This window comes from Aquarana catesbeiana, linkage group LG09, assembly GCF_042186555.1.
Source record: "Aquarana catesbeiana isolate 2022-GZ linkage group LG09, ASM4218655v1, whole genome shotgun sequence".
Taxonomy (NCBI): Eukaryota; Metazoa; Chordata; class Amphibia; order Anura; family Ranidae; genus Aquarana; species Aquarana catesbeiana.
The window spans coordinates 27,634,815-27,651,641 of record NC_133332.1 but is presented as its reverse complement, the minus strand read 5'-3'; positions in this window follow the sequence as shown (position 1 = coordinate 27,651,641).

Below are 16,827 nucleotides of genomic sequence, written 5' to 3'. Positions count from 1 at the left end.
ACCAAATAAGTTTATCTTGGTCTCATCAGACCACAGGACATGGTTCCAGTAATCCATGTCCTTAGTTTGCTTGACAGCCATGCAGACCAATTTGATGCAGTGTGTGGTGCATGGTCTGAGCACTGACAGGCTGCCCCCCCACCCCTTCAACCTCTGCAGCAATGCTGGCAGCACTCATACATCATTTTCCCAAAGACAACCTCTGGATATGATGCTGAGCACATGCACTCAACTTCTTTTGTTGACCATGGCGAGGCCTGTTCTGAGTGGAACCTGTCCTGGTTAACCGCTGTATGGTCTTGGCCACCATGCTGCAGCTCAGTTTCAGGGTCTTGACAATCGTCTTATAGCCTAGGCCATCTTTATGTAGAGCAACAATTCTTTTTTTCAGATCCTCAGAGAGTTCTTTGCCATGAGGTGCCATGTTAAACTTCCAGTGACCAGTATGAGAGAGTGAGAGCGATAACACCAAATTTAATACACCTGCTCCCCATTCACACCTGAGACCTTGTAACACTAACGAGTCAAATGACACTGGGAAGGGAAAATGGCTAATTGGGCCCAATTTGGACATTTTCACTTAGGGGTGTACTCACTTTTGTTGCCAGCGGTTTAGACATTAATGGCTGTGTGTTGAGTTATTTTGAAGGGACAGTAAATTTACACTGTTATACAAGCTGTACACTCACTACTTTACATTGTAGCAAAGTGTAATTTCTTCAGTGTTGTCACATGAAAAGATATAATAAAATATTTATAAAGGTGTGAGGGGTGTACTCACTTTTGTGAGATACTGTATATAGATATTGGTAAACAACTTTTTGGGGTTGATATCTCCTTTAGTGTCATTAGCTTTATAATTGCGACACCCCACCTTTGGCAGACTTGTTAGTATGAGATGGCCAGCTTGGCACGAATCACAACCCAGACTTCGATCCACTCAACAATGAAATGAGGGCAGCAGAAGACATGAGGAGAGAACAAAGCAGACCAGATACTTCAGATTCAGATTCAGAAATGATCTTTATTAATCCCAAAGCGAAATTATTGCAACACATGCCACATACATAGTTACATAGTAGGTGAGGTTGAAAAAAGACACAAGTCCATCAAGTCCAACCTATGTGTGTGATTATATGTTAGTATTACATTGTATATCCCTGTATGTTGCGGTCATTCAGGTGATTATCTAATAGTTTCTTGAAGCTATCAATGCTCCCCGCTGAGACCACCGCCTGTGAAAGGGAATTCCACATCCTTGCCGCTCTTACAGTAAAGAACCCTCTACGTAGTTTAAGGTTAAACCTCTTTTCTTCTAATTGTAATGAGTGGCCACGAGTCTTATTAAACTCTCTTCTGCGAAAAAGTTTTATCCCTATTGTGGGGTCACCAGTACAGTATTTGTAAATTGAAATCATATCCCCTCTCAAGCGTCTCTTCTCCAGAGAGAATAAGTTCAGAGCTTGCAACCTTTCCTCATAACTAAGATCCTCTAGACCCTTTATTAGCTTTGTTGCCCTTCTTTGTACTCGCTCCATTTCCAGTACATCCCTCCTGAGGACTGGTGCCCAGAACTGGACAGCATACTCTAGGTGCGGGCGGACCAGAGTCTTGTAGAGCGGGAGAATTATCGCTTTATCTCTGGAGTTGATCCCCCTTTTAATGTATGCCAATATTCTGTTTGCTTTATTAGCAGCAGCTTGGCATTGCATGCCATTGCTGAGCCTATCATCTACTAGGACCCCCAGGTCCTTTTCCATCCTAGATCCCCCCAGAGGTTCTCCCCCCAGTGTATAGATTGCATTCATATTTTTGCCACCCAAATGCATTATTTTACATTTTTCTACATTGAACCTCATTTGCCAAGTAGTTGCCCACCCCATTAATTTGTTCAGGTCTTTTTGCAAGATTTCCACATCCTGCGGAGAAGTTATTGCCCTGCTTAGCTTAGTATTGTCTGCAAATACAGAGATTGAAGTGTTTATCCCATCCTCCAGATCGTTTATGAACAAATTAAATAGGATTGGTCCCAGCACAGAACCCTGGGGGACCCCACTACCCACCCCTGACCATTCTGAGTACTCCCCATTTATCACCACCCTCTGAACACGCCCTTGTAGCCAGTTTTCAGTCCATGTACTCACCCTATGGTCCATGCCAACGGACCTTATTTTGTACAGTAAACGTTTATGGGGAACTGTGTCAAATGCTTTTGCAAAATCCAGATACACCATGTCTACGGGCCTTCCTTTATCTAGATGGCAACTCACCTCCTCATAGAAGGTTAATAGATTGGTTTGGCAAGAACGATTCTTCATGAATCCATGCTGATTACTGCTAATGATATCATCCTTATTACTAAAATCTTGTATATAGTCCCTTATCATCCCCTCCAAGAGTTTACATACTATTGATGTTAGGCTAACTGGTCTGTAATTCCCAGGGATGTTTTTTGGGCCCTTTTTAAATATTGGTGCTACATTGGCTTTTCTCCAATCAGCTGGTACCATTCCAGTCAATAGACTGTCTGTAAAAATTAGGAACAACGGTCTGGCAATCACCTGACTGAGTTCCCTAAGTACCCTCGGATGCAAGCCATCTGGTCCCGGTGATTTATTAATGTTACGTTTCTGAAGTCTAATTTTAATTCCGTCCTCTGTTAACCATGTAGGTGCTTCCTGTGTTGTGTCATGAGGATAAACACTGCAGTTTTGGTTACTGAAGCCCCCCGATTCACTCGTGAATACTGAGGAGAAGAATAAATTCAATACCTTTGCCATCTCCCCATCCTTTGTAACCAGATGTCCTTCCTCATTCTTTATGGGGCCAATATGGTCTGTCCTCCCTTTTTTACTGTTTACATACTTAAAGAATTTCTTGGGATTTTTTTTGCTCTCCTCCGCTATGTGTCTTTCATGTTCTATCTTAGCCGTCCTAATTGCACCCTTACATTTCTTATTGCATTCTTTATAAAGTCTGAATGCTGAGGATGATCCCTCAACCTTGTATTTTTTGAAGGCCTTCTCCTTTGCTTTTATATGCATTTTTACATTGGAGTTAAGTCATCCAGGATTTTTGTTCGCTCTTTTAAATTTATTACCCAATGGGATACATTGGCTAATGCCCTTATTTAATATGCTCTTAAAGCAAACCCATCTCTCCTCTGTATTCTTTGTTCCTAATATTTTATCCCAATTTATGCCTTTTAGCAAGGTTTGTAGTTTAGGGAAGTTGGCTCTTTTGAAATTCAGTGTCTTTGTGTTCCCTTCATGTTTCCTATTTGTGTGATTTATACTGAAACTAATTGTCCTGTGATCGCTGTTACCTAAATTGCCCCGTATTTCCACATCTGTGATCAGGTCTGTATTGTTGGTAATCAGTAGATCCAGTAATGTTTTATTTCTAGTTGGTGCTTCTACCATCTGACCCATAAAATTGTCCTGCAAGACATTAAGGAACTGGCGAGCCTTAAATGAATGCGCGGTTCCCTCCGCCCAGTCTATGTCTGGATAATTAAATTCCCCCATTATGATAACACTTCCCATCCTTGCTGCTAATCCAATTTGTGATAGAAGATCCGTCTCCACTTCCTCCCTCAGGTTAGGGGGCCTATAGCATACTCCCAGTATTATTTTCCCCTTCGCTTCATCCCTTTGGAGCTCTACCCATAAGGATTCCACCTCCTCCCTAGCTCCCTCAGTGATGTCATCTCTCACATTCACTTGTACATTATTCTTGATATATAGGCATACCCCTCCCCCTTTTTTACCCTCTCTATCCTTGCGGTATAGGGTATACCCTTGAATGTTTGCCAGCCAATCATGAGAGCTGTTGAACCAGGTCTCTGAAATTCCCACAAAATCCAAATCCTCCTTGTACAACAGTATCTCTAGTTCACCCATCTTGTCCGCCATGCTCCTGGCATTGGTGAACATGCCACATAGTTTAGACCGGTCACATATTGTCCTCGTATTGGGTGTTTCAAGATTGCAACTAGGACTTGCTACTATACTCACCTTGTGTTTTTGTGCTTTGGTTAACCTACCACTAATGCCCCCAATACTACCCTCTGGAATATCTTCCGCGCTGGCTATCACTGTCTCTGGACCCTCCCCCCCATCGCCTAGTTTAAAAACCCCTCTAACTTTTTGGCCATCTTCATTCCCAGCAGATCTGCACCCTCCTCATTTAGGTGCAGTCCGTCTCTTCTATAGTACCAGTTACTGACTGAGAAGTCGGCCCAGTCCTCCAGGAACCCAAACCCCTCCTTACTACACCAGCTCTTCAGCCACTTGTTTACTTCCCTAATCTCCCTGTGCCTTTCTGGTGTGGCTCAATGTATATGGTAGTATTCCTGAGAACACTACCTTGGAGGTCCTTTTCCTCAATTTAGCACCTAAGTCCCTAAAATCGTTCTTTAGGACACTCCATCTGCCTCTGACTTTGTCATTGGTGCCAACGTGCACCATGACAGCCGGGTCTTCCCCAGCCCCTCCCAGTAATCTGTCCACAAGATCCGTGATGTGCCGAACCCGAGCGCCCGGTAGACAACATACTGTTCTTCGCTTCAGGTCTTGGTTACAGATTGCCCTCTCTGTCCTTCTAAGAATTGAGTCCCCTACCACCAGAATCTGTCTTTCCTTTCCCTTTGCTGCCCCCCCACTTTCACTGGAGGAGTTCTTCCCCTGGCAGCTAGGAGAGTCCCTCATCTCCAGCAGTGCTGGTCCCTGACTGGTTTCACCAATGTCACTCAATGGAGCGTACTGATTGGGATGCTCCAGTCCTGGATCGGCCTCTCTGGCACTTCCCCCTCTACCCCACCTGACTGTCACCCATCTACTCTTTGCTGGTGCCTGCACCTCTTTGTCTCCACCCGCCTCTGTGCTAGCCCCTGCTGGCACCTGCCGTGTACGTTCCTGGCTCACCTTTAGTATGGAGGGACTTCTCAGTGCTGACAGTTGCTTCCCCAGATTCAGAACCTGGGCTTCCAGGGAATAATGTGCTTACATTTTGCACAGCAGTATTCGCCCTCGATCGGATGATCAAGGAACGCATACATGCGGCAAGATGTACAAAGAGTCGCCTCTTTGTACAACAAAGATAACACAAGATCACAACAATGAACAGAACAAGACACAAAAACATTACAAAATAAAAGATAGTGTAGCGGGCACCTACTTTTAGATAGGTGACCTTTATTATCAGTTTTCTATGTCAGGTAAATTTAGACAGGCTGATGCTATTACAGCAGGCCTGTTTGTTGATTTCTATATTTGAGTGGCAGGTGTTTGTGTGCGAGTCCCGGCCAATCATTAATTTGTTGGACAAGGCCTCGGGACTCTCATATAAAAGCTGAGTCACATGGTCAGCGGGAGGGTTTTTTCCCAGTTGCCTGTTAGAGCTTGGAGAGGCTCAACCTGATTCCTGGAGGGGAGAGGTTCCCCCTCCGGGGAGCCAGCGGAGCTTCACCCTAGCCATGGAGGAACAGACGACATCTTGCAGTATGTAGCCGTGGATGTCGTAGGCTGCCCCCGCGGGGAGGGGAGCGGGCCACAGACAGACAGAGGAACCGGGAATCATTTCGGATGAAGTAGCAGCAAAACGGAAGGAAACTGGGCGATCGATCGTTTAGGGGTGGCACATGGACTATTGATCAAGTGAGTGAAAGCCCAAGGGAAGGGTACTGTCAGAGACTGAGGTTGTTGATGCAAGTCGGTGAGATGGGTGGTTACGACCCATGACTTAGAGTTCAGCATTGCCCTGGGATTACAATCAGTCAAGCGGGAGGAGGTAATCAGAATGGCTCTCCTGTAGCTTAATCTGGAAGTACCATGCAAGTGGGAAGTAGTGGCAAAGAGGTAGCGGAGAAGCTGCATGCACACACATAGAGAAATGGATTGTTCCTTTTATCCAGATGAAGAAGTTATTCAGAGTGACTCTTTATCAGTTTATTCTCTATTAGATCTACTTCCATCCTCCCTGATCAAAGAGATCGTTTGAAATGTTTTGTCTGACTATCCACAATTATTCCGTGATGTTTCCTGTAAGAACCATGCTAAGATGACAATATAACAAAAGAGCATCTCAAGGAAAGTCCTTCTCCTATCCCAGTTTGTGTTAATGAATAAAGCATTAAGAAAAAGCACTGAGGACTGTGATTTACATCTATGGGCTGCGAGGGTTGAGTAGTAAATGTGAATACGGATATAGCCAATTTTAAGCCGCTCCTTCAGAGGTCAGTGCTACATGTGGGGGCGTCGTCCGGGATATCTGTTGCACGTTTGCCGCTAACCATCTCCCATAGCAACAAAACCTGCATTTCAGAAATTGTTGCCAAGATAGCCTGCAGTATAACAGTACCTGCCACCATGGGTCACTGGGGAGGACTTTGAAAATATGCTGCTACAGTTCCTCACGCGCTGAACCAACAAGTGGGGGGTGGAGCCACGCCCCAGAGGAAAAAGTTTTAATCTTCAGCATACCACGCGCCAGAGCAAGATAGGCTGAGGAAGATGGCGGAAGGTGTTGAGAACACGCTTGCCATGCAACGGCTGTCTGGTATGCAGGACCGGGTTCTGGTTGACACCGGTGTTCGGTTGGAGTTGACCGGAGGACTGGCGTTGGGAGTGATTGATGGAGTAGAGAAGCTCTGTATGCTATTTTCTGAATGTCGGAGGCATACAGTTGGAGTCACCACCTGGGCTCAGAGCGGACATTGCGGTACCCAGTTAACAAGATTGGGACCCGTCCAACAGGAGGTCAAGTACTATTTTGTCAAAGAGAAAATGGGACTTTGCTACGGGAATGGGTGATACGGAAGGCCAGAGAGGGTCGTGTATCGCCTGCAGCAGCAGTGAGGGAGCTCCCATCTGATTCGGCTGAATCTGAGTCATCAGGAGATCAGGTAGAATCTGCTGAAGAAGCCTGCAACCTGGCTGGGGATCCGGGGACTGTTGAAGTTGTTGCCCAGTCATCGGAGGGAACCCCAGAGGAGCCAGTGAATAGTAAATCCTTTGATTTGCCCGTCCAGAAGGAGCCTAGATTACAGGAGGGGGATCCCTCGTGTGAGCTGGACAGGGTAAGTAAAGATAGGGTTGTAGATTGGAGATCGCCACAGATCTTGCAGAAATACGGATCAATGAGTGATTTATTTGCATGGTCACCCCCTGAAGAATGTGATTCAAGTGAGGAGGAATGCTTTATTGAAAGTTCAACATCCGTGGAGGCTTCCACAAGAGTGTCTGGTACAAATAAAGTTTTAGTACACCCGTTCAATGTGACTAATACCATTGTTCCTAACAGGCCAGCTATATTCCAGAAATGGGTTAGTAAAGCTACTGACGCTTATGTTTTGCCTGGCAGAGGAAAGGCCAAAGACTTGCCTAGACTCTCTAGGTTTCAGAGAGAGGTCCAGCGAAGGGTAGCTCAGGAATGGGGTTTTGACTATCCTTATGTCCCAGAACAAATTATGGACGTTATAGAAAGTTCCCGGGAGACATGGGAGGATGAACTTGTGTGGGACTATCTTCATGCGCCCAAGCCAAAAAGGACACCTGACAGTGAGGTTTGGGTCCGGTTCAAAGATATTAGAGAGAGTGGAAGCTTGGAAGGGCGATCCACAAGGACAGAGTATTGGTGGTAAAAGCTGGACAAAATACCCGCAGTTACTCTATCTCGGTGAGAGGACCGGGAGATAGCCGAAGGAGGTTGCCTGACCCAAGATATTATTTGTGAGAAGGATTGTGTTCACAAGTTATGTCTTTTACCCAGATTGACTGCAGGATGGCAGATGGGTTAGGGTGGGTTTTCCCCAATTTAAACTGTTGAGCAGGAAACTCACATTCATGGTGCCTAACAAGGACAAAGTTATGGACACTAGGGTGTGCTGTTTCCATTTAAAAGTCCCTTCGTAGCACAAGTACTTATTCAAGGACTCTTGTTTAAGAGCCGAACAGAAAGTTTATTTTGCCAACGGGCAACCAGATTTAATTGTTGAGCATGTCTATTGGGATGCGCTTTGCAGGAGTACTGCTGGGCTCCTTTTGAGGGAGCAATTATCCCAATGGAAACACACATGCCACAGAAAAGTGTATATTTGTTTAATTACCAGGCAGATGATTATAACCCCCTTTGCATGGTAATGCTTGTGAAGTAGTTAGAAATTATTGTGTGGATTTTTCTTTTCTTTAGGTATATTGGAAGATGTGACGGCTGTCCATTCCACAGAAGAAGGCCTGTGGTAACCAAAGTATTCTTCCCACGGGAACAGTGCTTTGGTTCCGCTTGTATTGAATGTCATAATGTAGGGATCTACAGTCAGGCCATGTAAATACTATTGTACTGATATTGTATACAGTGACAATTGATGTTTAATTCTGTCAAAAGTTTATTTCCCTTTTTCCTCATTCCCGTTTATGTAATGAGATGTTCTTCCATTCTAAAAAAAAAAAAAAAACTTTAGAGAGTCACTCTGAAATGTATCCTTCACAACTGAGGACAGTTGTGATTCAAGTGGGGGGTGTAAGTAGTGGGCACCTACTTTTAGATAGGTGACCTTTATTATCAGTTTTCTATGTCAGGTAAATTTAGACAGGCTGATGCTATTACAGCAGGCCTGTTTGTTGATTTCTATATTTGAGTGGCAGGTGTTTGTGTGCGAGTCCCGGCCAATCATTAATTTGTTGGACAAGGCCCCGGGACTCTTATATAAAAGCTGAGTCACATGGTCAGCGGGAGGGTTTTTTCCCAGTTGCCTGTTAGAGCTTGGAGAGGCTCAACCTGGTTCCCGGTGGGGAGAGGTTCCCCCTCCGGGGAGCCAGCGGAGCTTCACCCTAGCCACAAGGGTGGAGGTCTGGTCCCCATGGAGGAACAGACAACATCTTGCAGTATGTAGCCGTGGATGTCGTAGGCCGCCCCTGCGGGGAGAGGTGCGGGCCACAGACAGACAGAGGAACCTGGAATCATTTTGGATGAAGTGGCAGCAAAATGGAAGGAAAATGGGTGATCGATCGTTTATGGGTGGCACATGGACTATTGATCAAGTGAGTGAAAGCCCAAGGGAAAGGTACTGTCAGAGACTGAGGTTGTTGATGCACAAGTCGGTGAGATGGGTGGTTACGGCCCATGACTTAGAGTTCAGCATTGCCCTGGGATTCCAATCAGTCAAGCGGGAGGAGGTGATCAGAATGGCTCTCCTGTAGCTTAATCTGGAAGTACCATGCAAGTGGGAAGTAGTGGCAAAGAGGTAGCGGAGAAGCTGCATGCACACACATAGAGAAATGGATTGTTCCTTTTAAAGTCATCTAGATGAAGAAGTTATTTAGAGTTTAGAGTTTAGACTCTTTATCAGTTTATTCTCTATTAGATCTACTTCCATCTTCCTTGATCAAAGAGATCGTTTGAAATGTTTTGTCTGACCATCCGCAATTATTCCTTGATGTTTCCGGTAAGAACCATGCTAAGATGACAATATAACAAAAGAGCATCTCAAGGAAAGTCCTTCTCCTATCCCAGTTTGTGTTAATGAATAAAGCATTAAGAAAAAGCACTAAGGACTGTGACTTTACATCTATGGGCTGCGAGGGTTGAGTAGTAAACGTGAATTACGGATATAGCCAATTTTAAGCCGCTCCTTCGGGGGTCAGCGCTAGTATAGCGCAGTATAAAACTGCTGCATTTATTCAGTATAGAGGATCCTCGCATGGGAATAAATGAAACAAGCTCAAAGTCCATTCAGAAGTTCGGGCAAACTTGATGAACTCCGCAGCTTAGGCTCCCCCAACATGTTTTGTCACAGAAAACATCTTCAGGAGTCAGGAGTCCTGGCCCACTCAATCTTTGTAACGGAGCCCCAGATATCAGTTAAAGCCTGACAGGGATTCTAACCCTTCCTATGTACATCCAAAACTCAAAGAAGAAGTTTTAGCTGAACACACCTTTTATTTAAAAGCCTCTTATGGACCTGTTACCTCCCTGAACTGAGGCATAACCCTTTCTGGTCTGCTATAGGAGGTTAAAACTGTCCATTTACAATGTCTTTTGTTTAAACCTGAGAGCACCAAGGTTATTTGACAGGGTCTGTTATTAGCATTGAGCTCAACCAAGAGTTGGTATAGCATTACAGCCTGATGTTTCTGCTTTTACAGGAAGATAATAGTAGATTGTAAATAAACACAAATATTTTAACTTTTTACTAAAAAATAGAGGCTTGCAGGACCATTAGGCTCCATTCACCCTTGTATGACTCCAAAGTTGTGCGACTGTGGAGTGCAACTTTGATGCAGCTTTGGATGGGTGCGACTTGGATGCAACTTTGGGAATTGCTCTCACCAGAAATATGTCAAATCACGCTTTGAGTATGTTATGCCCAGACAGTAATATCAAGGAGTCATCTACTAGGATATCTCAAATGGTTCACTGGGACAATGGATTGGTGCACTCCAATTTGCATTATTCACACTCATATGACCGTAAGCAGTTCCATGGGCTCAAACATAAAGGAAACAATCCTCATAGCATAACTCTGTTAAAATGTAATTGTATAACAACTCCCCCTTAACCCTATGCACTTACAAACAGTGATTAAAAGAAGGCATTCAATAAAAACATTGCACTGTGCACTCTAACTCGATACTCTCTCACTGCTCGTGAAGATCTGATCTTCTGCGGTGATTCCCGAGAGGAGAACAGTGGACCAGTGCAGCAAGCCGTGTGGTCACGCCTAGTCGCGTTTCGTCATTCTGTCTTTATCAATAAAGCGTGGCCGCATGGCACGGACTTGCAGCTTTCTAGACTATAGTCTGTTAAATTTTAACCCCTTCTGATACTCGAGGAGAGATCCTCAGCGACTCTTACCACAGACAATCAAAGCTAGAACACAATGCACAGCGATCTACACTGACGGCATCTCTGAGCTCATTTTATAATGTATGGGACCAGCGGCATCCGATATCCCAGCAACCACATAACCAGGAATCGGACGCCGCCGGCAACCCTAATTATGCGGTGCATTATCTATACAATTGCTGTACATATGCACAAAACAAAACATAATACATGATATAATTCATAAAGATGAAGGTGGAATTCCCATATACCTGAGGATTTCCTATATGAACTATCACCTAAGCACTTTATCCGGATTTGTTTCACTGGGTGTTTTCACTATACTGTCACCCAATGGCAAAGTTTCAAATTAACTTCATGGCTGATGGATTATGATGTATTTTACTAATATAGCGGCTGCTAGTTTCACTAATTTCTCATTAAGAGTAATTAACAATCATATACATTGAAGCACCGGATAAGTGACCCTGTTTACTTTTACTTTTGCTTGATAATAGACAACTGTTGCACAACTGTCATACATATAACATTCAGGAGCAACTTTCACGCGACTTTTGAGGGTGTATATTGCAGTCTATGGTGCTCAAGTCTCATGAAAGTCAGGCCAAAGTAGTGCAGGAATCTTTAAGTCAGTTGTAACTGAAAAACATGGGGGGTTACTTGTCATGTGACTTTAGTGTCCAAAGTCGCATGACACGTCGCACACGTGTGAATGGAGCCTAAAAGTAGACAGTAGAGCCTGCTATACCAGGTAAATCCACTAGAGGACAACAGGTGCCCAGAAAATGGAAAATTAATAATCCAAACGCCGAAGGTTATTTGCTTTGCTATATGGTTGAATACTGTCTGTGATAAAAAAAAAAAAATGATTGCCACCAAAAGTTAATTTTTCAGGACAAGCCTTAAGAGGTTTACCCCCTTTTTAGTCCAATCAGTACTAATTACTAGAGCTTTTGCAAAATGTTAAGTAAAAAAAATTAAGAAAAAAGCCCTAGAAGGCCTCCTTAAACATACATTCACATCAACTATTGCTGAAAATGCTGGGTGCCTGGTCGTGTCTGGCCTCAACAAACATGCAGCAAATAACAGAAAGGGAAAACGCAGAATTCCTTATCTATATGTTTGTTACATGTTAAGTGACTCAAGATGTAATGAAGCCAGAGGTTTAACATGACAGCCAGAAAACTAGCATTCTCAGAAGAAGAGGTCAGAAATTGAACCCCTATGAGGACATCTCTTTTAAGAGGTTTCCTTTAATTCTAGATCATTGCTAAACTACAACCAAGGATCCTATGTGCATGGCATAATGTATAAGATACACTATATCATTGATCTTCATCTTTTTTGGTACCAGGGCCAGGGACCGGACCAGACAATTCGTCCAAGGAGGGGGGGGGGGGGGGGGGTTGATATATTCATGGAGTCATTACTCAGCCCCCCTTCACACCACAACCCCCTTTACAGCACAGCCCCCCCCCCCCCCCTTTATATCTGTACAGTGTTCACAGTCCCCCTTTACATCACAGTTCTCCATTTAAAGCAGTTCCACAGTGTCTTCAGTTCCCTATCACCTCACAGCCCCCCCATTTACATTATAGTGCCCCTGGACAGTGCAGTCCCCTTTACATTAATGTAATTAGGACTGCACTGGAAAGAGGGCTGTGATGTAAAGGGGACTGCACTGTAATGTAAAATAGGGGCTGTGATGTAAAGGGGACTGCACTGTAATGTAAAGGAAGGGCTGTGATGTAAAGGGGACTGCACTGTAATGTAAAATAGGGGCTGTGATGTAAAGGGGACTGCACTGTAATGTAAAAGAGGGGCTGTGATGTAAAAGGGGACTGCACTGTAATGTAAAGGAGGGGCTCAGATGTAAAGGGGACTGCACTGTAATGTAAAGGAAGGGCTGTGATGTAAAAGGGGGCTGCAATGTAATGTAAAGGAGGGGGCTCAGATGTAAAGGGGACTGCACTGTAATGTAAAGGGGGGGCTCGGATGTAAAGGGGACTGCACTGTAATGTGAAGGGGGGGCTGCGATGTAAAGGGAACTGCACTGTAATGTGAAGGAGGGGCTCAGATGTAAAGGGGACTGCACTGTAATGTGAAGGGGGAGGGGGCTGCCATGTAAAGGGAACTGCACTGTACAGGGTATGTTTTATTTAGGTGAATAAGAAATGCATCAGATGTATCAAAATACATTATGACTGTAGCACCCTTCTAGCTAGGTTGGTATAGCTGAGGCAAATGTAGCTTTTGGTTCCCTTGTAAAAGAGGAGCAGTGTTCAATTGCTTTTGGCTGTTCTAGGATCTGCTGGTACAGGTTCAACTACTTCCCGCTACATTCGGATAAGTTCTGGAATATAGTGGGTGGGAGAAGCAAACCCTGGGCTGATTATTCATGCAGCCTCAGCCAATTCCTGGTTGGGGAGGGTGACCTGCAGGGGGCTGAGGTGTGCATAAATAGTCTAGAGCCTGGAACAGCGGCTTTATTCCTATGGGAGAAGACCCAGCCTTGGGGCTGAGGGACTCTGGGCCTTGGGGCTGAGGGATTCTGGACTGCTAACTGCCGATTAGAAGAAATCCATCTGGGTCCCAGCTCCAGCTAGAGCTCAGGGACCCACGTCTAGAGTCCTTGAAAGCAGTGCAGGAAGTCCACAGACTTGGAGTCATTCAGTACAGAGGCTGGTACTACAAGAGAACATTAAAGTACCCAGGGGGCAGGGAGTACAAGCCTTAAGAATCCTAGAGACTGTCCTTGTCACCTTTAGGAGAGCTCACTCCGGATGCTGACTCTGGATATACCTTTGCAAAGGGATCCCCTGACTTGTAGTTCACCAGAGACAAGATACAAGAGGGTAGGTGCACCCTGAAGAATAGTCAGAGGTGTCCTCTATCAAGTTTAAGTTATTTTTGAACATCCTGAGGCTCACCAACACCTTACCCAAGTTATACCAGCAAATAAACCACAAAAAAGCACGCACTGCCTGTTTTCTGACTTGAGTGAGTGTGAACTGCTGTGTACCTGGTTGTCATGTGCCCTACAGGCAAAGGAACCTGGGGTAATACAGCCAACCCAGCTGAGGTCTGTACATGAGCAAAAGTGGAAACCCTACCATCACATCTGTATGAGCTTGTTGGACATCTCATTCCAAAACCATGGACATAGACTACACTTGTAGATATAGAGGACCCCCTAACCATTATCCAATCCCCCATGCCCCAACTTATAACTGTTTTGAACCTCTATATGATGGTCATGACATAGAGGAAGATGATTATGAATCATCCTATGATTCTCATCAAAGAATACCTCTGAGTGGAAAACCCTGGGGTTTTTTAGGCAAAGGAAATGGAAAAAAAAAAAAAAAAAAAAAAAACAAGGGGTGCAGAGGAGGGAGGAGAGGGCACTCCAAGAAAAAGGAAGCAGTAAAGGGTGAGGGAATCTTTAACCTAAGTGATGTACAATTGACAGAGTCAGAATTATCTACACTTGATAAGGGTCTGAAATGTGTGCCAGCGAGAACCATTAACAAGTTTGAAACCTTTATCGACATAAATAAATCAGGGCCGTCTTTAAGGCAGGGCAAAATGGGCAGCTGCCCTGGACCCTGTCATTGTTGTGGGACCCAAAGCAGCTGCCTCATACTTGCCAACTATCCTGGTTCAAATTCTCTTGTCGCTTGATGTTTTAGTCCCGTGCTGTGTCCCGATATCTGTGTGAAGTTCTGTTACTAATGCTGCCTAGCTCTGCCCTATAGTTGTGTATGGATGACTCACCTGCAGACCCGGTTTTTACATGTAAATACAGGCATTCATATGTAAATAGTGACTACATTCATATGTAAATAGTGGTGGTCTGCGGCATTCATATGTAAATAATGGCAGCATTCATATGTATATCATGCCCTCCTGAGGTCATATCCACCATCACCAATACTGAATTCTGCCCACTGGGGAGGTTAAGGGGCATGCTTGAAAGTCCTGCCTGCAACTGTGGTCATTAAGCCTAACATCAGCCTGTTCTGCAAAGTTAAGCAAATTGGTGGGGAGGGGGGGGGGGGAGCATAATGTGGGGTGTGCAGAGGTAGGCAGAGAAGGAATTACAGTTTGGGGTGCACAGGTGAGCAAGAAGGGAATGTATAGAGCTAAGGAAGGTGGGTGCAAAGATGAGTAGAGGAGGCAGGTGGAGTTAAAGGGGAGGGGGAGTGGCATGTAGAGAATGGGGGAGGTTTGGGGTGCAGAGGTTAGCAGGGGTTTTAGGATGCAAAGGTGTACTGACAGGGTGGATAAAGATGTAGGTCACGTGTAGGGCAGCCCATTAATTTCAATGGGCTGTTCTATGTGCTATAAATGCAGATGAAAGTCCCTAACCCTTTTTCAAAATCACACGGTGCCAAGACACATGTCAGCAGATGCCTGAGGGTGTCATTAACATTTAATGGCACTGCTGTGTAATCGCTAAAGGGCAGCACGTTTCTGTGGTGTCAGGAAAGCGATTTTGCATGCGTTCCCGACACACATAAATGTGAACGCAGGCTAAATGTCTCAGTTCCATTGGTGGTCAACGTAAATCTGCTCATTACATTGGTGCTTGGTGTAGAATCCTTTCATTCACACTAGTGGCCAGTTTGAATGTTTCCCTTACATTAGTGGTCAGTGTAAATCCCTTCTTACATGGTGGTTACTGTGAATGCTTCTATTACATTAATGGTCAGTGTAAACCCCTTTTACATTGGTGGACAGTGTTGCAACTCCTCTTTATATTGGTAATTGGTAAAAAAAAATCAGCATTGCCATTGATCACACCCTCCCCTCCCCCCAGCACTGCCACTGATCCCAGGAGTTCTAGGATCCCTAGGAATTTTCTGTCTATTGATGGGTCCGCTCATTTCCTCAGTCCATGGTGTGCAGGCAGTGAGGAGATGATGTGCTGTAACCTCTAGCAACCAATCAGTGAGCAGTATTACTGTACAGTAATCTCTAGCAACCAATCAACAAGCACAAATCATGTGCTGTAACCTCTAGCAACTAATCAGTGAGCCGTAATGTGTGCTGTAACCTCTAGCAACCAGTCAGTAAACGGTAATGATATGCTGTAACCTCTGGCAAACAATCGCAATCGTTGTCTGATCTGATACAGTAAACTAATTTTGAGTCTAACCAAAAGAAATTAATACTCAGCGCTGCCTCTCTAAAACATAAATTACATCTACCTACATCAAATATAACAACATATACAACAAAGTGCTATAGTGCCAAATGAATTCATACAATGTAATTCAATGAAGTGCAAAAAGATAAGGTGCAATCAATAAAGTTAATCTATTGTGAAGTACGGGATTGGTGACACATTGGTGCAATCTTGGTGACTTCCTGTGTTCCCCTCCTGGGTCCCCATTAACCAAATAGAGATGAAAAATGCGCCTGTGTGTATAAAGATGGTGTCTTTTGTCCAGCAGATTTATAAGTTGGTTGTTCCTCAGAGAATGGGATCTTCTCTCCTCCACCGCTTATTATGGGTCCAACATGCTTTACTCAGTCATAGATGATTGAAGAGGTAAAGTTCGGACAAGTGAAGAAAGAGAGGATATAGTGTAATACTGCAAGGTTTATTTAAAAGGTTTAAAATCATTACACTTACATCAAAAATCTTTAAAATGTGCAAAAATTGCCACCTTGGCATCCAAACAGCCTTCACAGATAATCCTCAGCTTGACATGTTTCGCCCCTCCCACTGAGCATCATCAGAAGCTTATGGAGTCTGTGGTTGGTTGTCTTATATACCTTAAGTACCTCCTACTACACCCAATGACTCCCACTACTCTCAGTGATGGCGCAGTATCGAATTGGCTTCACTTCCGGTTTCCACCGGAACCGGAAGTGAGGTATTTGCCGTGACCGGAAGTGGTCAGAGGCACAGGAAGTGCTGTAGTCTATGTAAACAAGAGTAAATACCAGTATCCTACTTCCTGAATTATCTGG